Source organism: Engystomops pustulosus, chromosome 4 (genome assembly GCF_040894005.1).
Source record: "Engystomops pustulosus chromosome 4, aEngPut4.maternal, whole genome shotgun sequence".
NCBI classification, from domain to species: domain Eukaryota; kingdom Metazoa; phylum Chordata; class Amphibia; order Anura; family Leptodactylidae; genus Engystomops; species Engystomops pustulosus.
In genome coordinates, this window is record NC_092414.1 from 171,010,409 (window position 1) to 171,035,004 (window position 24,596).

The 24,596-nt window shown below is 43.1% G+C and overlaps 1 protein-coding gene across 1 annotated transcript in view; it reads left to right on the forward strand.

The window, feature by feature from the left end:
- The window catches only part of ST8SIA2 (ST8 alpha-N-acetyl-neuraminide alpha-2,8-sialyltransferase 2), a 137,417-nt gene that overhangs the window by 64,024 nt on the left and 48,797 nt on the right, over nt 1-24,596 (forward strand). The gene's annotated exons all lie outside the window — the stretch shown is intronic.

A 24,596-nucleotide genomic window follows, 5' to 3' on the forward strand; every position in this document is an offset into this window, starting at 1 on the left:
CGACTCCTCCATTTTTTTTTCACAAGTGGGCATGGCCTAACTTTTCCACATTATCCGTCACATTTATGTGTAATTTGTCAGCATGTTTAGGCACAATTTTTGACGCACAATAGACGAGGAAAAAAATGGTCAGAGAGCAAAATTAAGGAGAAGTCCATGTAAGATTTTGGCGCACATCTCATTGATGTCGGCATTTTTATGGTGCACGACTGATTATTACCGTCTACCTATTATTTACTTATAGCCATGCGCCACTTTAAAACATCGGGCTGTGCTTTACGGAGACTGATCTCCGATGCCGACAGTCGTGCTTGCGCCAGAATTAGTAAATCCCCCCCATAGTATGGACTGCACTGTTTTTAATAAATGTGGGTCATTGTTTCCTATGTGAATTAATATCACTTTTCTAAGAGTATATTTATCTAACACCCGCAGCCAATGTGTGATGTAGAGATACGTCACGCAACGGTAAGGGGTTAATGAAGTCCTGCATATGCAGTGTTCATTGCAATGCCCTTGCTCTCTATTCCTGATTGACAGGTCTCACTGCTACAAACATCCTGCCAGTATGGAACTAGCACTTAGGGACCATCTGACAATAGCTTTCTTTACTTTTTCCAGCAAACAGGTTCTCTTAAAGCCTAGAGATTGCGGCTTTTTATGTGTTACTATGAATAAAAATCTTAAAAGGTCAAGGTTTACCAGAATAAAGAAAGTGAGATTATCCTGCACCAACCTCCTGTTTCAGTATCATGATGGTCTCCTGGGGGCCACCACTGGATCTGGGTACATTTGATATGCTGTATAGTGATTTTTGTGCTTCCAATTTCCAATATATTAATAGTATGTTTGTATATAGAGATATTCACCAGCGAGACCAGAATTAAGGAAATTTACCATTCGATTTTATGTATTGTGAACCAAACATACCTTGAGAATGCTGTAGCTACACTGAAGCAGAAACATATCTTGTTTAATCCCTGAACCAAGTGGTTTTGCTGAAAAAATAATTATACAATTATGATACTAAAGCTCCCTTGCTCTTTTGGCTGGTGGAGCGCTCTCCTTACCCTAATTATGCACTGCTCTGGCCTTGTCCTAACCAGTATAAACCTATAGGCATAATAGTAATAATACATAGTTATGAAATTAAAGTATTGAACTACTAAAAAATACATATGGGAAATCCTGCTTTATAATGACATCTATAATGATCTTAGTATTTTCATCTCTCATATTGCACTGTAATCTGTGACAAGTCAGTTTTGATATGACAAAGTAACTTATCACTTTACTGAGTATGAGCAGCATGACCTCACAGAAGCAGCACCTCAGAAATAACTGATAGTTTACACTTTAATCTTGTGCCAGTTCAGCTGCTTGTGTAGTCTCGAAATGGGCAATACTCCAGGTAAAGTCAACTGAGGAATTCTACAAATGGTACTGATAACTAAGGGCAACCATAGATGATGGCTAATAGCTTATTCACCTCCATCCTGCACTAATCTCTGGGATCATTGGAGCGGACTGTAAAATATAGATGATAGCATGCTAATATTATACAATTTAGTTTTGTTATTAGACTTAGTGTAGTTTGGTTTTAACGCCTCCTGAAACTGAATGCTCTTTTGGTCTTTTGTTAGGTCCCCTCGAACTGAACATAAATGGAAAACCCGCAGGGAGCAGGGGCCTGGTTAGGAGAAAAAGAATGCATACTCCGACACCCAGTTGTGCGTCACTCTGGCACTTCCATTTTGAGGCCCTTTGCCAGGACAGAAGTTCTAGGGGTGGTCACAGGACCCGCTTCCAATTAGTGGCCTCTTCTGACCAATATCCCGTATCTGAGGAGGACACTCACTGGTTGAAGGGTCATGAATCCATAAGTGGCAGAGTGAGTTGTGAATTTGGAGCCAGAGAGAGTTATATGTTCTTTTTCTTCTCATACTTTCTATATTTATCATAGTTGTCACCCATCACCCAGGTTGCAGGCCCCTTTCCACTGCTCCCGGCCCCCGGCATGCCACTCACCTCCCCTGGATCCAGCGATGACTCCGGCAGCGCGGTGCTGGTGGCCAGTCATACTGCTTAAACTCCAGCCCCTTCCTGTGTCCCCTGCCGGTTCTTTGTGCCTCACAGCCTTAGAGAAAGCTGCCTAGCGATTATCCTGCGTTCCTGTGTCTCCAGCGTTCCTGTGCCTCCAGTGTTCCTGTGCGTTGCTGTGTATTCTTGCGTTCCAGTATGTTCCTGCTCCTGGGTCCTGTGTTGCCGTGTTCCTCTGTTACCAGAGTCCCTCCGTGTTCCTGTGTTACCAGTGTTCCTCCGTGTTGCTGTTTTCCGGTGTGCCTGTGTTCCCGTACCGATCTGCCTGGACCTCCCGTTGCTGACCCCGAATTGGACCTGACATTGCAACTCTGCCCTGACCTTGTGCCTGGACGTGACCACCAGACGGTCTCCTGCTAAGGTACCTCAACCTCGGCTGCTGTGGAACAATCTAATGGTACGCTGCCACAGCAAGTCCAGCCAGCTTTGCAGCGGGCTCTGGTGAAGACCAGGTGCCACTTAGACTACGGTCCTGGATGTCGGCTAGTAGCACCTCCCACGGTGGTCCAGTGGATTCACTCATCCCGAATCCTGACAAGAGTACATGAAGATCACACATTATACATATTAACATGTACACTTTTCCACCTTCTTTAAAAACTTGAGTGAGCAGTATAATTGTATAAAATGTCACAAACTAATTTCCAACTCAAGCCAAAAATTTGGTGCTTTTAAATATTGGTTAAATAACCAAGGGTTAAATAAATGCCCCTAAAGTGCACCTCCATGTTAAGGACCTTCAAAAGTTAAAATATTGCTACTTTGGTTCTATTTCTTTTTTTCTGAGAAATAAATAATACACTTTCCCAAGATACATTATACAAAGATCGATTTTGCCCATAATTTTCTTATTGCTTAGACCCAAGTACAGTAAGAGCCATCCATGTCTATGTAGGAGGCGGAGTGACTATAAGTGTCATGACTTTCTAATTTGTATTGCATCTTTTATAATTCAGATTTCCAATACAGAATTACAGTAAGATTTGTTTATATCTACTGAGACTAAGAATGAAGTAGAAATAGGAAGACCCGCCATAAATTTCTTAGATGGATCTGACTATGGATAGCTCTATTTCACTAAATCATACCTTTTGTGAAATTTCAATCTATTGACAATTTATGGTACATGTCATGTGACCCGCTCCTGTTATCCTCTTTATAGAGTTTCTATGTGTAACAGATACATAACTCATGAATTGTTCTTGAGAACATACCAGATGCTACAGACACAAGTTTATTGGCTGCCTTCTCAATTGGAACCTCTTTGGTGTCTCTCATGTTGCAATGCTGTAATAATCTCTGTGATCCCTGTGTATGATGGTGCCAGGTACAATTAGTGATGTGAATTTTTAATTTTGTTTAAATGGACATGCGGCCAAGTACAAATTTCTGAATGACATATTACATTTGATTTCTGCTGTGCCACAGATTATTTTTTTTCATAACCAATGCGAAGGTTATAGCCTCCGAATAATGAATGAACCCAAATTAGAGGGTGGATGTTATTTCTTCTATTGGTATAACTCTATGTACAGTATACAATTAAAATATAATATAACAAAATATTTAAAAAAATAGTAGAATAGTAGAAAATTTAGAATCCATATAAAAGCTATAACATGGCAAGGTACAAGTGTCAAGGTTCCAGAGACCTACGCGTTTCGCTTGTTAATCATGATTAAACTCTAACGAGCGAAACGCGTGGGTCTCTGGGACCTTGACACTTGTACATTGCCAAATTCTAGCTTTTATCTGGATTAGAAATAAAGAAAAAGGAATTTTTTATCTACAAAACTCCTGAAGCGCTGGTTCTGATCTTTGGTTTGAAGTTTTATGACCTGAATCTGTGGGGTTTGGTGTTTTTCAGTGCGCTGGGGTTGAAGCAAGTTGTGAGGTGAGCTGGACTATCAAACTTTGTGTGTCTAGAAAATCTAGAAAAAAAACTTCTGAGGCAATCGACATTTTTTAATTTTTCACAAAACACTCACTACCTCGATCATTAGCCCAGCAACAATAAAAATTAACATTGTTTACCCCAAGTGGTTACTGGAGTAAAAAGTTATTTGGTTATTGCCCATGTGCAGCATTTAGTCACATACATTAATTCTGAATATTTTGAATATTGTCCCAAAGTCTTGATTCCAAAAGTCTTAAACTCGACCTCCACTTCCAGGGCAGCTTGTTTTTCTTACATAGCTAGTGCACATATATTAAATAGGTTTGCCTTACTTAATGAACTAACTATATTAATTACAAAAATTCCTATATTTTCAGATTTTCAGTAGCATAAAAAAACTAATCAAACCACCTCAATGACTTGTCAGCATAAAAATAAGCAGAGATTGTAAATTTTCAGTACAAAATAAAAATCTGTAAAAATATCCCCATGCCTAGACATTACCTCATCTTCTAAAGTGAAAGAACCTTTTTGCTATCTAAGGAATCTGTCATTATACTACTTCTAGGTCCATTTTATTCCATAGCTATTTCCAACTTCTTACGAAACATTTGGGTTCCCGAGAGACACCACCAATTCTAAATCAATGACAAAACTGAAGGCTACAGTGTTCTTGTTGCTTCACAAAGAAGAAACGAAAACAGAAATTGTACAGGAATATCTATATAATTGTTATAGAGGCTGTACACAAATTTGCACCAAGTGTTGGGTGCCCCATATATAGAAGGAATACACAAAAGCCTATAGTACCCCTCAGCAGGAGGGGAGAAAATATGTGGCAAAGCAGATTGCTGATATGATTAAAAAGGTAATGTTTTATTAAATATATGGTTAAAAAACATGAGCAAGTTTAAACATATTGTAAGAAAAGTTACAAGATAGCAGGATTGTGGAGTAATGATGCAGCAGAGAAAGACAGTCATACCCGGACACAGCACTTTAAAACAAAGGTAAACCCCGTTAGATGGAGTGATGTATACAAATTTTGAGGGTAGGAAAAAGACAAGGATGCAAGTAGAATAGTGGTGGCATAGCAAACCTAATGCCTTGTATCGACCACAGTAGTGGAGCAACCAGGTCAGTCCTTACCAGGAAAGTAGTTGGGGGTGCAGAGTGTCCGGGGATGACTGCCGCCCCGACGTACGTTTCGGCTCCTACTGACCCCCAGACGAAGGCTCAGTAGGAGCCGAAACGTACGTCGGGGCGGCAGTCATCCCCGGACACTCTGCACCCCCAACTACTTTCCTGGTAAGGACTGACCTGGTTGCTCCACTACTGTGGTCGATACAAGGCATTAGGTTTGCTATGCCACCACTATTCTACTTGCATCCTTGTCTTTTTCCTACCCTCAAAATTTGTATACATCACTCCATCTAACGGGGTTTACCTTTGTTTTAAAGTGCTGTGTCCGGGTATGACTGTCTTTCTCTGCTGCATCATTACTCCACAATCCTGCTATCTTGTAACTTTTCTTACAATATGTTTAAACTTGCTCATGTTTTTTAACCATATATTTAATAAAACATTACCTTTTTAATCATATCAGCAATCTGCTTTGCCACATATTTTCTCCCCTCCTGCTGAGGGGTACTATAGGCTTTAGTGTTCTTGTTGCATACACTCTCAAGACAAGGAAGGGATACTACCAGGTCCAAATATTTCTCATTTGTCCATTTATATGAATTTATTATAAAACATAGCATATTTATTTGGGAAGACAGTCAAATGCATCATTTCAAATGTGTTGGATCTGCTTGCAGAATTAGTCTCCAAAAATGTTTGGATATTTTTCAGATTTCGGCCTGCATATATTTTATACCATGTAACAACTGTTAAAACTTCAATCACTCTTATATGCTACCAAAAGTCTCATGTGTACACATTAAGGTTTTATGGATGTATATTCGAAAATGTTTTTGTTGCTAGTGTGCTAAAAATATTTCTGTGGATGGTTCAGTGCACAGCTGACATTCCATAAGGTCTTAGATTCCTGGTAGCTAGTCCAGCATGGTGCCCTACTTACAGCTGGCTCCTATGTGTGTCAGCTTGGTTGTTCTTTTTTTTTCGCTCTGACTTTGTCTTGAACTTTGGTACAAATGTTTTCACTTGTAACCAAACTATTCATTTGAACACAATATCAGAACCTGTTATTTTTTTAAAAGTATTTATTTTTGCAATTTTTGAAAAATTTTAAACAATTACAATAAACAAAACCGAAGAACAAGATTGTCTGTTACATACTTTCTTCCCTACAATACAAAATAATTGAATATCATCCGCGGTAACGAACAGGATCTTATTGCGTTCCAATATTGACTAAGGGATATATCGCGATAAATGTCAGCAGGTAATGTAGCCAGACGTCTTGTTACGACAAAAATAACTATTGACACATAGACAATCAGTCACACACACACACATACCAGCACGCTCAGTCTCCTTCATCATAGAGAGGAGTATATATCACACGTGATTATAAGGCTGTATGGGGAGTCGCGCACCATCTGGACCAGATGCGATCAAACTTCTGGGGACACTTCCTGTTGGTATACAGGGTCCGGTAGTGGGGAATGACGCTGTTAATAAGTAGTATCCATCTTTTTAATGGAGGGGGCTCCTGGTCCTTCCAGGTCATCACCACCACTTTTCGGGCGTAGTATAAGACAAACCTAAAGAAAATTTTGTCATAGTGGCCATTGATAACTTCATTTATGATGCCGAGGAGACACACAGAGGGAGACATTAATCGTGGGAATTCAAAGTGTAGATTTAGGAACTCCAGCACTTCAGACCAGAAGACATGAACCCTAGGGCAGGACCAGACACAATGCAGGAAGGATCCGACTTCAGCCTGACAGCGAAAGCAAGGGTCATTGGGCATTGCTCCCATACGGAATAATCTAGCAGGGGTGAAATATACTCGATGGAGGAATTTAGATTGGATCAGGAAGTCCCTCGCGCTCACTACAGATGTGAAGTAGGACAGTTCGACCTCCCTCCAGTCATCATCTGACAGGTCAGGGATATCCTGTCTCCAGCGTTCACAGGCTCTATCAAACGGTCTGGACTTTTGCTCTTGTAGGAGAGCATAGCACTGAGTGAGTGGCTTAGGGAGGTCCGGGGTACTCATCAGAGTCTCTAGTTTGGAGAATTTCACTGTCAGGCTGAAGGAGCCGAATTGGGCTTTGAATGCGTGTCGCAGTTGCGTGTAATGGAAGCTGGCCGTATTGGGTACAGTATGTCTCTCCCTTATCTCGTTAAAGCTGAGTAATTCTGCTTCCGGGGATAATAGCTGGCCTACAAATTTCACCCCCGCCGCCCCCCACATTGTCCAGCCCGGGAGGGAGAGGAAGTGAGAAAGCCACGGATTGAGCCACAATGGAGTCCTAGGCGAGAGAGGGGGAGAGCTGCTCGGTTCTACCAGGGATTGTGCCCTACGCCAGCACACCGCTACCGTACGTAGGGGAAGTGGGGTATCAGATGGGGACTTATACCTGTACAGCAGGTTTGTAAGGGCCTCGTAGGAACCCACCAGGGCACCAGCCAGTGCAGTAGCTGCATTACCCATGTCTATATCTATCCACCACTGGGCATATACTAGCTGGGAAGCCAGGTAATAAAAATACAGATCCGGGGCAGCCAGTCCACCCCTAGACTTGGGAGCCTGAAGCAGCGCTAAACTGAAGCGCGGGACGCCCCCTTGCCAATAGAAGGATCTGAGAATGCCGTCTATGCGTTTGAACAGGCTCTTAGGAAGCAGTATAGGACAGGCATGGAAGAGGTATAGAAATTTGGGGAGGAAGATCATTTTGAATATGTTAATGCACCCGTACAGGGACAAGGGGAGAGTGGACCAGGCTTTTAAGCGCAATTCCGTTGCATTTATCAGGGGTGTAATGTTTAGTTCTGTATATGCCTGGACCTTGCGCGACACCTGAACTCCCAGATATTTAAAAGTGGACACCACCTGGACTGGGACGGGGAGGGAGTGTACCCCTGCATCTAATAAGGGAAAAAGGGCCGATTTATCCCAGTTAACCCGGAGACCCGAGAACCCCCCATAGCGTTCTATCAGGGACAGAAGGGATTCCAGTGAGGGGCCCACATCCCCAAGGTATACAAGTGTATCATCAGCATAGAGAGATACCTTTTCAATGATAGAACCTCTAGTAATACCCTTAATGCTATCAGAGTGACGGATCGCCACAGCAAGGGGCTCAATGGCAAGTGCAAAGAGGGGAGATAGCGGGCAGACCTGCCTAGTGCCCCTGGCCATAGGGAGAGTAGGTGAGATATTAAGATTGGTCCTTACCCTAGCCCTAGGGTCGTTATACAATAACCTAACCAGTGCTGTGAAGCGAGGGCCAATGCCCAGCCTAGACAAGAGGGTCCACAAATAGGGCCACTCCACTGAATCAAATGCCTTACAGTTGTCTAAGGATAATATAAACCCAGGGTCCGAAGACCTCTCTGCCTCTGCTATATTCAGGTGTAGTCTTTGTATATTTATGTCGGTTCCCCTCCCAGGCATAAAGCCTGTCTGGTCCGGGTGAACCAAGGATAATATTACTTTGTTAAGCCTTGTAGCCAGAATTTTTGCTAGTATTTTAACATCCGAATTTAGGAGGGAAATTGGACGGTACGAGTCAGGAAGCAGAGGGTCCTTACCAGGCTTGGGAAGAACTACAATAAGGGCCTCTCGCATGGAGTCAGGAAGGGAACCGCTGTCAAGCGCATCGGAGTACAGGCTAAGGAGAAGGGGGACCAGAGTCTCACAGTTATCCCTATACCACTCACCTCCCAGCCCATCAAGTCCAGGTGTCTTACCGGGGGCAACGATTGGATGGCCAGTTCCACCTCCTCCGCCGAGAGCGGGGCATCAAGCTCCGATGACTGTGCCGGTGTGAGTCTCCAAAGTGGAAGACTGTCAAGGAATCTGGAGATCTCGACGGAAGAGGCGGACAATCTGGAGCTGTAGAGAGAAGAGTAGAATTCGTGAAAAACCATGTTTATGGCCTGGGGTTCTGTGATCAGGGCTCCGCTACTGTTAAGGATAGAGGGAACGGAAGCACAAGGACGTTCAGCCCGCGATAGATACGCAAGCAGCTTCCCATTTTTATCTCCGAATTCAAAGATGGACGCTTCCCTGGCTTGCAGGCGCTTGCTGGTGCGCTCCTTCACTACAGCTAGATGGTTCCTCTGCGCCTGAGCCCAAGTCTTTTTATTCCCCGGAGTAGGTTTCTCTAGGTAATTCTTTTCTGCATTCACCAGTGCAGCCGTCAGCCTTTCCTCCTGCGCATTTAAAGACTTCCTATGGCCAGCTACCCCCGACATGAATGCTCCCCGCACCGAGGACTTGTACGAGTCCCAGACTAGAAGAGGATCAGGATGGGTTGAGTGTACATCCCAGAACTCGCTGTGCGCTGCCCTAACAGTACTCTGGACCGCTGGGGATAGAAGCCAGGCTGGGTGCAGGCGCCATAAGCGGGAGTCGCTGGGGGGGCCTATAAGGAGACTAATGAGCAAGGCGGAGTGGTCTGATGCACTGCGCGGGCAATAGGATACTTGCTCAACGTGCTGCAGCATGTCAGGGGAGACAAAGGCCAGATCAATCCGAGAGAAGCTCTTATGAACAGAGGAATAGAATGAGTATTCTCTCTCCTGAGGGTGCTTACAACGCCAAACATCGGCGAGGTCTAGAGAAGTGAGCCACTCATTCAGACGGACCGAGCCTGTGTCTAGGCCGCTTGTACGATCCAGAGAGGGATTAGGGACTGCATTGAAGTCACCAATGCAGAGTATCGGACTTGGAGGCATAGCAGCAAGTTTACTGGAGATTAGGTGCAGCACAGCTGGATCAAATGGCGGTGGGACGTAGATAGACGCTATAGTGAAAGTAAAGCCCCACAAGGCACAATGTATGACTACGTACCGACCAAAGTGATCCGGCGCTACCTGTATGACCTCTATGGGAAGCGCTTTGGATATGAGTATGGATACTCCCCTGGCGTAAACAGAGTAGGAGGAATGATAACCTCTAGCCACCCAGGCCCGCTTCAGAGAGAGGACCTTCTGACCCGTAAGGTGTGTCTCTTGGATACATACAATATGGGGGGCCTGACGCTTAATGACGTCTAACATCAGAGCCCTCTTGAATTTGGAATTAAGTCCCCTCACATTCCAACTCATTACCTTAATTGAAGACATATTAGCGGAAGGGAAAGGGGTGTGGGGAAGGAGACGTGAGCAACCAAGCATTCATCCTTTCATACCACAAAGACATAGACAGACAGACAACAGTGAGCATAACAAATATAACAGAACTGAACTAACAATCCCAATAATACAAACCCCCTGTCTAACACCCTAACAGCAGTAGTGTAGACCTATACCCAATAACAATCAAAGAGTAGAACAGTGGTCCCTAACTCAAGACAAACCTACACCATTTGTCCCGGGACCTCCAACCCTCAAAGTATATATGAACAGGAGGTATTTAGGCAGCCATATTTAAAAAGAGCAAAGAAGGGGATAGGGGAAGGGCAATATGTAGGGGGAGTGGTAGAAGGATAGGGGAGGGGGGGGAGGGGGGAGTAGGCGCAAAGAAGGAGAAAAAAAAAAAAAAAAACAGGGGGGGGGGGGGGAGAGAATAAGTGCCATGTGTGGCGCACAGGCCAGGTTGACCAAAAGAGATAGCACATCAGTTATGGGGTACAATATACTAGGCGCGAGCCCCAATGTAAGGCAATATAAGAAAATTAGGGCAGTGAATTAGGACCCCTACGCATCAATACAGGACAAAGTCCAGCAATGTCATAGCTCATCAGATAAAAGGATATATGAGTCCAGTCACTCAGGAGGTGCGGGCCTTCCAGCGGGAGCCCGTGGAGCTGCGTCAGCCCAGTGAATTGCTTCGGTTGGGCAGGTGAAGAATCGAGTCTTCTGGCCGTCCACAATTCGGAGCTTGGAAGGGTACATCATGGAGTATTTATACCCCTTGTCACGGAGACGGGCACGGACCTCGGTGAATTGTGCTCGCTGTTTCCTGACGGATGCAGAGAAATCAGGGTAGAAGGACACTCTGCTGTTGGCATAGAGAATTTCTCCCTTGGTACGGACAGCCCTGAGGATAGAGTCCCTGTCCCTAAAGTGCAGCAGCCGGGCCCGGAAGGGTCTTGGATTGCCCCCTGGAGGGCCAGGGCGGGATGGCACACGATGGGCCCTTTCCACTGTGAAGAACGGGGAGAAGGTATCTGCAGGAAGCATATTTTTGAGCCAATTTTCAAAAAAGGATACAGGGTCAGACCCCTCCACTTTTTCGGGAAGGCCAACCACTCTGACGTTGTTCCGTCGCAGGCGGTTTTCGAGGTCATCAGCTCTGTCGATGGATGCAGACATTTGGCGCTGAAGCTCTCTGATCTGTGTCGGCATAGGCCTCTGGACATCCTCCACCTCAGATATTCTGCGTTCAGTTTCGGTGATTCGCTCTTTAGCTTTGTGGACATCATGCCTTAGCAGAACAAAGTCCTGTCGCAGCTCATCCACCTTGGTGACCAGTTTGGATTGGCACCCATTAATGGCCGCCAGCACCTCTGCAAATTTGCGATCCAACTCCGTGGCCGCGTCAGGCGGATCAGCACCCTCTTCATAGCTTACAAGCTGCGGCGGGCTCTGGGAGCCTTCGAAGAGGGAGGGAGAGGAGTTTGGGGACCCCTGAGGAGAGCAGGGCTGTGTGCGGGAGAATCTCCCTAACTTTTTGGCAGCGTTTGACTGTATCTGTGCAAGAACGGCTTGGGATGTGGAGCATTCCTGCGCATCCAGGGGTTCCAGGGACTGGAATGGAGGATCTTCATGGACGGATTCATCATCCGATGGAGGCGCAGACGCCCCGGACGCTGCTTTGTGCAATTTAGCCGTTCTCCTCCGGTTACCCATGGCGTCTGGTCAGGGGGGGCCAGTGATAAACAATCAGGAAGCCTAGCGTCCAGTAGTTAGCAGAGATACAGTACAAACCCACGTGGAGTATTGCAGCGGCACTGCGAGGGTTAATATAAAGCAGAACCCAGGAGCAGGGGATCACTTGGAGTATGGTGGGCTGCACAGCTTGGGGTCCCCAGGTGAGAGGAGGGCAGCAGCAGGGGAATTACTTCCCTACCTTATTCCTGGCTGCAGTCCGGCAAGGGAGAGGTTAACCCTGCGCGCCTAGGCCTCAGGCAGCGCAGGGGAGTCCAGCAAGATGGCGCAGGATACAGGGCTGGCTGGAGCGCTGCCACGATCCTCAGAGTGGGTCAGCGGCACAGTGGGTCGGCGGCACAGCACGATGATCGGAGGGGGGGATCTCCCTCCCTCTGCACTCCACACCACACTTATATGCTGCCGCGATGTCGGGCGGCTATGGTCCCGCCGCCGCGCGGGACACGTGGGAGGCCGCAGGAGCTGGAGTGCGGGGGGACCGCACGGAGCCGGTGACCGCTGCGATACCGCCACCGGAGTGTGGAGGCAGGTACCCGCGGCACCGGGGAGCAGGCTGGAGGGGGTACAGGTGGAGGATGGCTGCCTGGGAAGGGTGATAGGGTGCCGGGTCCCGGGAGCTCCGCGGCGCACGTCCTTCTAGATCGGCATCAGGCCACGCCCCCCATCAGAACCTGTTAACAGAGTCCTAAATGTTGAAATGCACCTCTGCCCATTAGTGGCGGACATGTAGATACAATTAGGCAAGCTACCATATTATTCTATATTATGGTACAAGATTATGTTGTATTGTAAGTAACACCTTCATATATCACACATATATGAATCATCTAAAATTTGCTAAAACTTCACCAAATGTAAAAAAAATGTGGTTTGGGTTTTTAGTTTATTTGATCCAAAGCAATATTGCTCCAGTTCTCTTGGACATTGACAAATAGTAACACATATATGAATCATCCAAAATTTGCTTTGTCATAACTTTGCCACATTAAAAAAAAAAAAAAAAAAAAAAAGTGGTTTCGGTCTCAAATTTATTTGATGGAAAGCAATATTGCTCCAGTTCTCTAGGACAGTGGTCCTCAACCTTTTTTTGCCCAAGGACCGGCTGTTAAATATTTCTCCAGGGATGCCGTAGGTTTTATAGCCAAAAATGTATGTTTGCATGCCCCACCATAACTCCCTGTTTGTCTAGCTTATGTTGTCACATATCCTGAAAAAGCAACCCCCCCCACTTATATTGTCCCCTTTCCTGTAGCATGCCCCTCTCCAAAGTCCCTTTTCCTGCATCATGCCTTCCTCCCATGTACCATTTCCTTTAGCTGTCCTATCCACTGCCTCCAATATTACCTTTCCCAGCCGAACTCTGAAAAAAAAAAATGCTCACCTTCCTCATTCCCTTGCAGCAGTTTTCTCTTCCTTCACTTCTCTTCTGCTTCTATTGCCGGCAAATACAGTGTGATGACATCATGATGCTCAAAGTCAATAGAGAAGTGGAAGAGAAAACTTCTACAGGGGGGGGGTGAGTATTTTTTTTTTTTTTTTTTGCTTTTACAGTGGTCGGCCGTGGCCCAGTTCCAAATGTTTAGTTTAGTTTAGTTCACTTAAAGACAGATTTTTAATGAAAGGCTCTTCTATTATTTTGAATGACAGCAGGTAGTCCACATTTTAAAAGATTTGTTTAAAGCAAAGCAGAAGAAATTCAGATTTCTTTTGATGGCATAGGAAATAAAATTGCTTCTTCTAGAGAAAACCAGCTCTCTGGTCCAAAGGCTGTGCCTGGTGTTATGATTTAACCTTATTCCAGGACAAAGCCCACATACAGTAGCATTGTTATTTTAGCTATGTGCTACTGATCTTCTACAACACCTCCACACACCATGACAGTATAATATGTCATGTTTCAGCAGTGGGTGTACGAACAGAGCTCATGGGCTTCACTCTCTCCACGTGTGGTGGGTTTCAGCTGTATTACAGTAGAAAATGTAAAAACAGGAAAGATTCTAATCACCCCCATTTCACTAGTACACATATAAAAGTAAATGAACAAAGAAATCATTAATATATTGGATATTGCAAAATATAATATAATATATATATCAAAATATAATAACAATTATTCCTAGTGGTGAACCCTGAAACGGAAAATAGTGTCCAAATGGCCTAATCGACACTTTTTTTACCATTTTTTTTAAGTGATCAAAATGTCATATAGGTCCTAAATTGATATCAATGAAAACATTGGGGCACATTTATTAACCCCTACGGGACACAGCATCTTTTGGCCTAAAGGACGCGGCCCCATTTTTCAAATCTGGCCTGTGTCACTATAAGTGGTTATAGCTTTGGAACGCTGTGAGATATCCAGGGGATTTTGAGATTGTTTTCTCGTGACACATTGTACTTCAAATTAGTTTAAAAATTTGGATGAAATCTTTTGCGTTTAGTTATGAAAAAAAACAAAATTTGGCAAAAATGTTGAAAAATTCTTTATTTTCAACGTTCTAAATTCTCTACTTTTGATTCAGAAAGTCATAGCACCCAAATAAATTCATAACTTACATTTCCCAAATGTCTGCTTTATGTTGGCATGGTTTTTTCAGATTCCACATATTTTACTAGAATGTTATGAAGCTCAGAATTTGGGAGCCATTTTTCACATTTTTTGTAAAATCGCCAAAACCTGTATTTAGATGGACCTGCACAGTTTCTAATTGACACTGAGAGGCCTAAATAATAGCGAGACTCGTAAATTACCCCATTGTGGAAACTACACCCCTCAACGTATGAAAAACCACTTTTAAGAAGTTTGTTAACCCTTTACGTGTTTTATAGGGGTTAAAACAAAATGGAGGTGGAGTCTGCAAATTGTAATATTTTTTCACAATACACTCATTTTGGGTGGAAAATTAAACATTTGTAATGGATAAAATGAAAAAAGGCTCCACAAAGTTTGATACGCAATTTCTCCCGAGTACACCGATACCCTACATGTGGTGGTAACCTGCTGTATGGGCGCACGGCTGGGCATAGAAGGGAAGGAGGCGCCATCCGGAGCAGATTTGCTGTCACATTGTACAGGCTATAATTTTTTTCTTTTTTTTAATGAGGACCTATAGGGGCTTATTTCTTTTGCCACATGAGATGCACTTTTCTAATACATAATTTTGGGGCATCTATAGCTAATTGGTGAGATTTAATTAACTCTTTGTTGGTGGAGGAAATGAAAATCATCAATTTTTAGGAAAATTTTTATGTGTTTTTTTTTTTGGCCGTTAACCATACCATGAAAATAGTATATTATTTTTATTCTTTGGGTCGCCACGTTTATGAAAATACTTCATTTATATATATTTTTTTATTTTTTCCCATTTTTACTGAATAAAAAGTAATTTGGCAAAATTGTTGTTAATTTTAGCATCACCGACTTACATATGCATAACTTTTTTATTTTTCACCTCAAAAATCTGTTTAAGGGCTTATTTTTTGCAAGAATGATAGCTCTTTTTAGTGGTCTTATTTTAGATTGCGTAACTTTTTAAAATCACTTTTTTAGAGCATTTTTAAAGGGCATTAATAAAAAATCATCTTTATCAGAGAGAGTTTTTTTAGGTTGTTTTTTACGGGGTTCACTTTGCGGATCTAATAACGATTCTGTTTTATTATACAGATTGTTACGGACGCAGGGATACCAAATATGTGGGGGTTTTGTGTATTTTATTCAATTGTACTGAATAAAAACTAATTTGGAGAAAATCTTATTCATTTTAGCATCACCATCTTTTTATATGCATAACTTTTTTATTTTTTGGCAGATAAATCTTGTTAGGGGCTTATTTTTTGCGAGAACAGTTGTTCTTTTTAGTGGGCTTATTTTGGAGTGCATAACATTTTTTAAATCACTTTTTAGAGCATTTTTTATAGGGTATTAATTAAAAATTATCTTTTTTCGGAACGTTTTTTGCGTTTTTTTCCTCCGGCGTTTACCGTGCGGGTCCAGTAACAATTCTGTTTTATTATGCAGATTGTTACGGACGCGGCAATACCAAATATGCGGGGTTTTTTTGTGTTTTTATGTTTTTTATACTTTATTAAGTTTTTTTATGGGAAAGTGACATTTTAGGGGCTTATATTTTTATGTATTAATTTTTTATTTATTATAATGTGTAGTGTTAACTGTTTTTGCATATTTTTACTTATACATACTTGAACTTAAACCAGTGATGCTCTGATCACTGGTTTAAGTTCAATACACTGCTCTACAATACTATTTTATTGTAGAGCAGTGTAAACTGTCTGAGCAAGCTTGCGCATGCTCAGACAGTTTACAGCCAGACCCGGAAGGGGTCTGGCTGCCATGGAGACCGGGCAGCTCCGGGGCACATGCCAGTCCTCGGAGCTGCCCGGCAGAGGATCGGATCCCCCGGTAAGCGGCACGGGGGATCCGATCCACAGCGCTTACACCCTTACACGCCGCGGTCATGTTTGACCGCGGCGTGTAAGGGGTTAACACCCGCGATCGGAGCCGGCTCCGATCGCGGGTGTTAGCGCAGGCTGTCAGCTGTACTAGACAGCTGACAGCCGCTGCTTCTGGTACCGGCTCCGTTCGTGAGCCGGTGCCAGAAGCAGGACGTTATAGAACGTCCCCGTGCGCTAAGCATCTAGCCCCGGGGACGTACTATAACGTCCTGGTGCGCCTAGGGGTTAAGAAAGTATAATGCTGTATAATGCTGGATGTGACAGATTCATTAAGAACGTGCGCCAGAAATCATGAATCTGTTGCTTCCCTGCACTGGCCCGACAGAGTTCACTAACTTTTTTGTGGTGCACCTATAACACATGGCATGCAACACAATTTGCATGATAAATACGGCGCTTGGTCCGACTCCGCCCCCTAATTTTCGCTGCATCGTGGCTAGCGCAGCTGTGCCGGAAAAGAGTCACGTGCAACACAATATTGGCGCTGACACTTCTTAAATACCTGTGCAAGCAGTTTTCGCCTAAAAGAATGTACCAAGTCCATCAGAAAACAGGTGCAAAGCCCTTTGTAAATGTGCCCCATAGTCTCGCCCAAAAAAACTTATACAAAAAATTACACCTTACACAGTTCCATACAGTAAAGTATGGGAAAGTTATTGGGCTCAGAATATAGGGAAACAGCAACATTTACATTCACATACAAAAGATTTACATTTTTTAAAAATCTAATAAAACACAATAAAATGTATATAAATTTTGTATACCAATAATCTTACTGACCCAAAGAAAAAAGGGGAGGTATTATTTGGAGTGCACAGTAAAGGCTGTGAGAAAATTGCACATATACAGGGCTTACATACACTCACCGGCCACTTTATTAGGTACACCTGTCCAACTGCTCGTTAACACTTAATTTCTAATCAGCCAATCACATGGTGGCAACTCAGTGCATTTAGGCATGTAGACATGGTCAAGACAATCTCCTGCAGTTCAAACCAAGCATCAGTATGGGGAAGAAAGGTGATTTGAGGCCTTTGAACGTGGCAAGTTTGTTGGTGCCAGAAGGGCTGGTCTGAGTATTTCAGAAACTGCTGATCTACTGGGATTTTCACGCACAACCATCTCTAGGGTTTACAGAGAATGGTCCGAAAAAGAAAAAACATCCAGTGAGCGGCAGTTATGTGGGCGGAAATGCCTTGTTGATGCCAGAGGTCAGAGGAGAATGGGCAGACTGGTTCGAGCTGATAGAAAGGCAACAGTGACTCAAGTCGCCACCCGTTACAACCAAGGTAGGCAGAAGAGCATCTCTGAACGCACAGTACGTCGAACTGAGGCAGATGGGCTACAGCAGCAGAAGACCACAGCGGGTGCCACTCCTTTCAGCTAAGAACAGGAAACTGAGGCTACAATTTGCACAAGCTCATCAAAATTGGACAGTAGAAGATTGGAAAAACGTTGCCTGGTCTGATGAGTCTCGATTTCTGCTGCGACATTCGGATGGTAGGGTCAGAATTTGGCATCAACAACATGAAAGCATGGATCCAACCTGCCTTGTATCAACGGTTCAGGCTGGTGGTGGTGGTGTCATGGTGTGGGGAATATTTTCTTGGCACTCTTTGGGCCCCTTGGTACCAATTGAGCATCGTTGCAACGCCACAGCCTACCTGAGTATTGTTGCTGACCATGTCCATCCCTTTATGACCACAATGTACCCAACATCTGATGGCTACTTTCAGCAGGATAATGCGCCATGTCATAAAGCTGGAATCATCTCAGACTGGTTTCTTGAAGATGACAATGAGTTCACTGTACTCAAATGGCCTCCACAGTCACCAGATCTCAATCCAATAGAGCATCTTTGGGATGTGGTGGAACGGGAGAGTCGCATCATGGATGTGCAGCCGACAAATCTGCGGCAACTGTGTGATGCCATCATGTCAATATGGACCAAAATCTCTGAGGAATGCTTCTAGCACCTTGTTGAATCTATGCCACGAAGAATTGAGGCAGTTCTGAAGGCAAAAGGGGGTCCAACCCGTTGCTAGCATGGTGTGCCTAATAAAGTGGCCGGTGAGTGTATATTTTTGTCAATTTCGCCACACAGATATTTTTCCAGCTTACCAGTACACTGTATGGAATATTCTAAATTATTTTAAATATGTTTTGAAGGTGAGGAGTAAAATAAAGAAATTCAAAACACACCTACTAGACATAGGGGGACAGTGATCATAACTTTTTTGCTTGTTTTTCGCATTTTTTTGCATATTTTTTTGCCGCAGTTAGTAAATTTGTGTCTAATTTATGACTTTTTTGGGTGCAGGCTAAACTCCGGCACTTAGCGGTTTTGAGTGAAACAAACCAGGCTCAAGAAACCTTAGACACATTATGATCAATGTCCCCCATAATACTTTCCAAAGCCAAGTTTCTCAAGATGGCCATACACACATTTCCTTTGCGTCATCCAACCCACTGGGAAATCTTAGAAAGATCTGCTGCCACATTTATAGTCAAACTAGTCAAATCCTATTAGTACTTTACACTATTACTTTGTGTCTAAAAATAGGCACTTACCAGTAATAAATCTGAAGCTTTTTAATCTCTTAACAACCCATGATGCATTAGTACATCAAGGTATTAATAAGGGCGTATGACAAGAGCTCAAGGGCTGAAGTACAATTCTAAGGGTATTTTTTTAGTAAATCACAAGTATATTTGTATTAAATAATATGGATGAGTACTGAAAATGAGACTTACTGAAGAATTGGGACACTAGAGTCTATGTTATTGTGGGCTACTATCTTATTAATGATCATAATATCATACAGGAACAATAAAATGTCCTGTAGATATGTGCATGGTTTGGAATGGTTTGTAGTGATTGGACGCATAGCAAATCAAAATATAGAACTGCATGAGCTTTTTACTACATGGTAGTAAGTGGGAGTCACAATGTTGTTTAATAAGAATTTACTTCTATTGGGAAATTACAGATTTGATAAGGCATCTAATAGACCATGCGGTAATTTTTCCCTTGAATTCCTCCAAAGATGAAATACACACCAAAGGGAATTTGTTATTCATGTCTTAAAGATGTAAAATTGATCACCAACTGCACCAAATTTATTTGGTTCACTCTGCGTGATAAATCTTGGAAATTTTGCTATACTTGTTAGATACATTTCTCTTATTAGCCCCATTTCTTGGCTTAACACCAGTATTGATAAATCTGTTTTTAGCTTTTACATTTGCTCTTACATTAGGTTTACATTCCGTTTTTCTATATGTGCAGAGTATATATGCTGGGAGAACTCCAGATGTAAATGTTGAGCATATATACGTAAACATATACACGTATTAGTCTTTCCACCCTGCTCTTGCTAAGTGACAAATATGCCATTGAAGTCTATGGGGGGGGGGGGGTCGATGCAGCAGTAAAGCGGAATCCGCTGTGCATATGGTGGGCAGATCCACCTCTATCACTATACAGTGGGAAAGATCCTAGCCGTTCTTCGTCCTAAAGACACGTTAATGTCACTGTTGCCAAAATGTTGCATATGTTGTATAATTTGTCAAGTGCCTATGAGGCAAAGACATAACTTTCCTCTAATTGCTCTTTCTGAAAGACAAAGGAAAATGCCTTTTAGGCATATTATGCAATTTCAAAAATTGGTACAGCAGTTTCAGGCGATGCTGCATGTGGCAAGAAGCTCAACAGTCCCAAGGGCAGGTATATCACAATACTACATGGTTGCGCAGAGCTCTTTTATTATCCTGTTGTGTATGCACTGTCGTTGGAATCATCAGGACTGTTAAAATTGGATTTTAATTTAATACAAAACAGCAGCTCTGTAAGTGCTATTTGAGAAAGTGCTTCATCTCTTCTTTCCACACAACCTCTTCTCTTTGCTTTGAATGACTGCTGGTTGGATATTACAAATGTTTCTCAGAGAAGAGAGCTGTAGAGCAGCTCAATGTATAAAGAACGTAGCTTTTTAAGATGACACACCTCCAAGAGCAGTACTTTAAGCCATGTATTAAAAGTTCATTTTTCACAGTCCTGCTGCTACTAACTATATAGAAACAGGTATAATTAAACATCTCTCCAGAGCTCCTACCTAGGACTAGTCAGCAGCCTTGAATGGTCAATAGTCTTGACAGGCCCCGTTTAACGAGGTATTGATTGAACATATTAGATTCTAACAATGTCTGGCTATCCAGGTATTACATAGATGACCATTGATTTAAATGTCTACCATGTATTGCATTTCAATAACAGGTGAATATTCTCCAGGCAAAATCAGGTGTCTAAGGAGTGTCTAAGGAGCTAAAGAATTCCTTTAATAAATTACAGTAGAATAGTATAGCATTTTTCTTGTCTTAAATGATCGAATCAGTTTGATATATTTTTAACCAAAGTTTGCTTTTATAATCTTACAGAACATCATGCCACTTACAGTTGCTGCATTGCAACATTCGTTGTCCTTCACTGGGAAGACAATGTAAAAACTTTGCTTTATTCCCATTTGGTGCATCTCGCTGACGCGCAGCAGGTAGTCACTGAGGATATGGCTTGAGGCTGTCATGCTTAGTGACCCCTGCTGTGACACAATGTTGTTCAGAAACAAATATGAAATTCCCATTTCTTTTCTTTTAAAGGTTTTGTACAACCAACAAATAATGAAGTGAACATTGTGAAGACAACATTTTCACTGCGTTTCAAATAGAAGCATAATTCTAGTTCTTTGCAGACTTCCAATATGTGAATTTATCTAAACATTCTATAATGAAGAAGGAAAAAAAAACTTGAATAATAAGTAACAGGTAATGTGGCTATCAAAAAGTCAGATTTTAAGAAGATTAGAAGATTTATGGCTACCAAATGGCTCCTAATATTAGGAATATTTTAGACTGAATGGAGTTTTCTGTGAATTTGATGACCTCTTGGTAGGGGTCGGACACCAGACATGTTCAGCTAAATGAGGCAGTACTACAGTGCTTCTGCTCTATGGACCTACTGGGGTAGATTTACTTACGCAATTCACGTAGCTTGTGCGTCCGTGTTCCTGCATCCGTCGCTTCTGCGCTGAGGTCCGCTGGAGTTCACCTGCTTCTTCCCGGTGCTTGTAAGTGCGTGTCTTGCGACACATTTCTAATTGTTAACTCCCGTGCGTTTTCCGAATCCATTGGGTTGTCCGACGGCCCGTCCCCCTATTTCTGTCGCGTGCAAGCCGGCGCCAATGCACCAAAATCCCCTGCTAAATGCGGCACAAAACTGTAATAGTTGGGAAACCCGATGAAAATGCGTCCAACGGACCCTCAGTAAATGAGCCCCATTATGTCACATTCTTTAAGCACATATGCTTCATGCGCCAGCATAGGATGAAACACGCCCCTCTAGCACTGCCGGATTATCATGGTGTTCTAGTACCGGCCTATGCCATCCCACTCTGCCACCTGCACCCCCTTCATTCCCTTCCATGCCTACTTGGGGTGGTGTAATGGGGGAAAATAGTAGTGGACCCAACTGGTGCTGCTAACTGTACACGACCATTGTTGGTGTTTTATGGAATTTGCAATCAAATAAAGAAGTTATTATTTTATCTTCCCTCCTGAGTGATATTTGGATTGCGCTGGACAAGGATAGAAGTTAATGGGGAAAATAGTTGCAAATCCTGGTGGTACCTTAGATATTGGGGGTCATTTACTAAGGGCCCGAATCGCGTTTTTCCTACGGGTAATCCAAATATTTCCGATTTGCGCCGGGATTTTCCCTGAATTGCCCTGGGATTTTGGTGCACCCGATTGGATTGTGGCCCATCGGCGTGACAGAAATGGGGGGGCGTGGACATAAGAAAACCCGACGGATTCGGAAAAATCGCTGCATTTAAAAAAAAAAAAAGGGTCGCATCACACGCGCTTACCTGCACCCAGCGTAGGACGGTAAACTTCAGTGCACTCCGACGGAATTCAGCGCAGCAACGACACCTGGTGGACATTGGGGTGCACTACCTTAGTGAATCGCCGTAAGACCCGAATCCTCCGCAGAGAATGCGCCGCTGGTAATAGACCGGGTAAGTAAATCTGCCCCATTGTGATTACTTAGGGGCAATTACTTCTACACCAGAAAACTGGGTACAAGCCCTGGTAAAAGTCCCCGATTGGCCTGGTCACGGCTCAATAAGTTGAATGAGGAAAAGCTGCAATACCTAGCAAAACCACTGTACAAGGGGCGTAACTACAATGGTAGCAGCCATAGCAGCTGCTATGGGGCCCACAGGTTCAGGGGCCCCAGCATCTGATACACACTATAGAATGGAGGATGCGCAGCATGATATGCATATTATTCTGCACATTGTACAGCATAATGGGGCAGATTTATCAAGCTGTCTGAAAGTCAGAATATTTCTAGTTGCCCATGGCAACCAATCACAGCTCCCCTTTAAAATATTCATGAGCACTGATAAAATGAAAGCTGAGCTGTGATTGGTTGCCACTGGCAACTCGAAATATTCTGACTTTCAGACACTTGATAAATCTTCCCCAATATGTTTATAACAATGCACATCCTCCACAGTATACAGCATGAAGCGGCAGCTCACATAAGAAATGGTGTTGGAGAGAGAGAGGACAGCAGAACGACAGGGGTGTATTAGAGTGTATAAATGTGTGAGTATACAAATATGTATATTTGTAGTGGTCAAGTAGAGGGGCCCCATTCAGAAGTCTGCTATGGTGCCCTGCCTCTCCTAGTAACACCCCTGCGACTGTACAATGTATAGTGCTATTCTAAAACCTGCAGGAGCTGCAATGGTTCTGGTTATATTAAAGATAGATAACTAAAACGTGTACAAATCACACTTTCATATTTGTGAACTAAGAAAAGATTGGTCAATCAATGCTAATGCTAATGCAAACCACTACTGTGGATCTTGTAGATTTGCATACAAAGTTAACCCTTTCAGGACCTGGCCCTTTTTTGATTTTCATTTTCATTTTTTACTCCCCATGATCAAAAATCCATAACTTTTTTATTTTTCCATGTACAGAGCTGTGTGATGGCTTATTTTCAGCGTAACAAATTGCACTTCATAGAGATGGTATTGAATATTCCATGCCGTGTACTAGGAAGCGGGAAAAAAATTCCAAATGCAGTGAAATTGGTATTCTTGTGGGCTTGGATCTTACGGATTTCACTGTGCGCCCAAAATGACATGTCTACTTTATTCTTTGGGTCTGTGCAATTACAGGGATACCAAATTTGTATAGGTTTTATAATGTTTTCATACATTTAAAAAAATTAAAACCTCCTGTACAAAATTTTTTTGGGGGATTTTGCCATCTTCTGTCGCTAATAACTTTTTTATACTTTGGTGTACTGAGCTGTGGGCGGATTTTGATGACGTTTACAATGTTATCAATTTTAGGACTGTTTGACCTTGTGATCACTTTTTATAAATGACAAAAAAAGTGCCATTTTCGACTTTGGGTGCGATTTTCCGTTACGGGATTAAACGCAGTGAAAAAACGTTATCATATTTTGATAGATCGGGCATTTTCGGACGCGGCGATACCTAATGTGTTTATGATTTTTACTGTTTATTTATATTTATATCAGTTCTAGGGAAAGGGGGGTGATTTGAGTTTTTAGGGTTTTTTATTATAATTTTTTTTTTTTTAACTTTTTTTTTATTTTTAGTACTTTTCAGACTCCCTAGGGTACTTTAACCCTAGGGTGTCTGCACGATCCCATCATATACTGCCATACTACAGTATGGCAGTATATGGGGATTTCACTGATAGCACATTGTAATGCATGGGTTAACCCGAAGTAGCCTCGGGTCTTCGTGAGACCTGAGGTTACCATGGCGACGGATTGCCGCTCCCCGATGACGTCACGGGGAGCGGCGATCCTCGAAAAGATGGCGGCGCCCACGCGCCGCCATCCTTATGAAGCTGCCGACAGCATTGAGGCGATCGAGGTGAAAACACCCGAGGTGAAAACACCCCCATGGTGTTACCGGTAAGCCTTTGCTGCAATATGCAGCAAAGACTTACCGGCTATGGAGAGGGCTCAGCACGTGAGCCCTCTCCA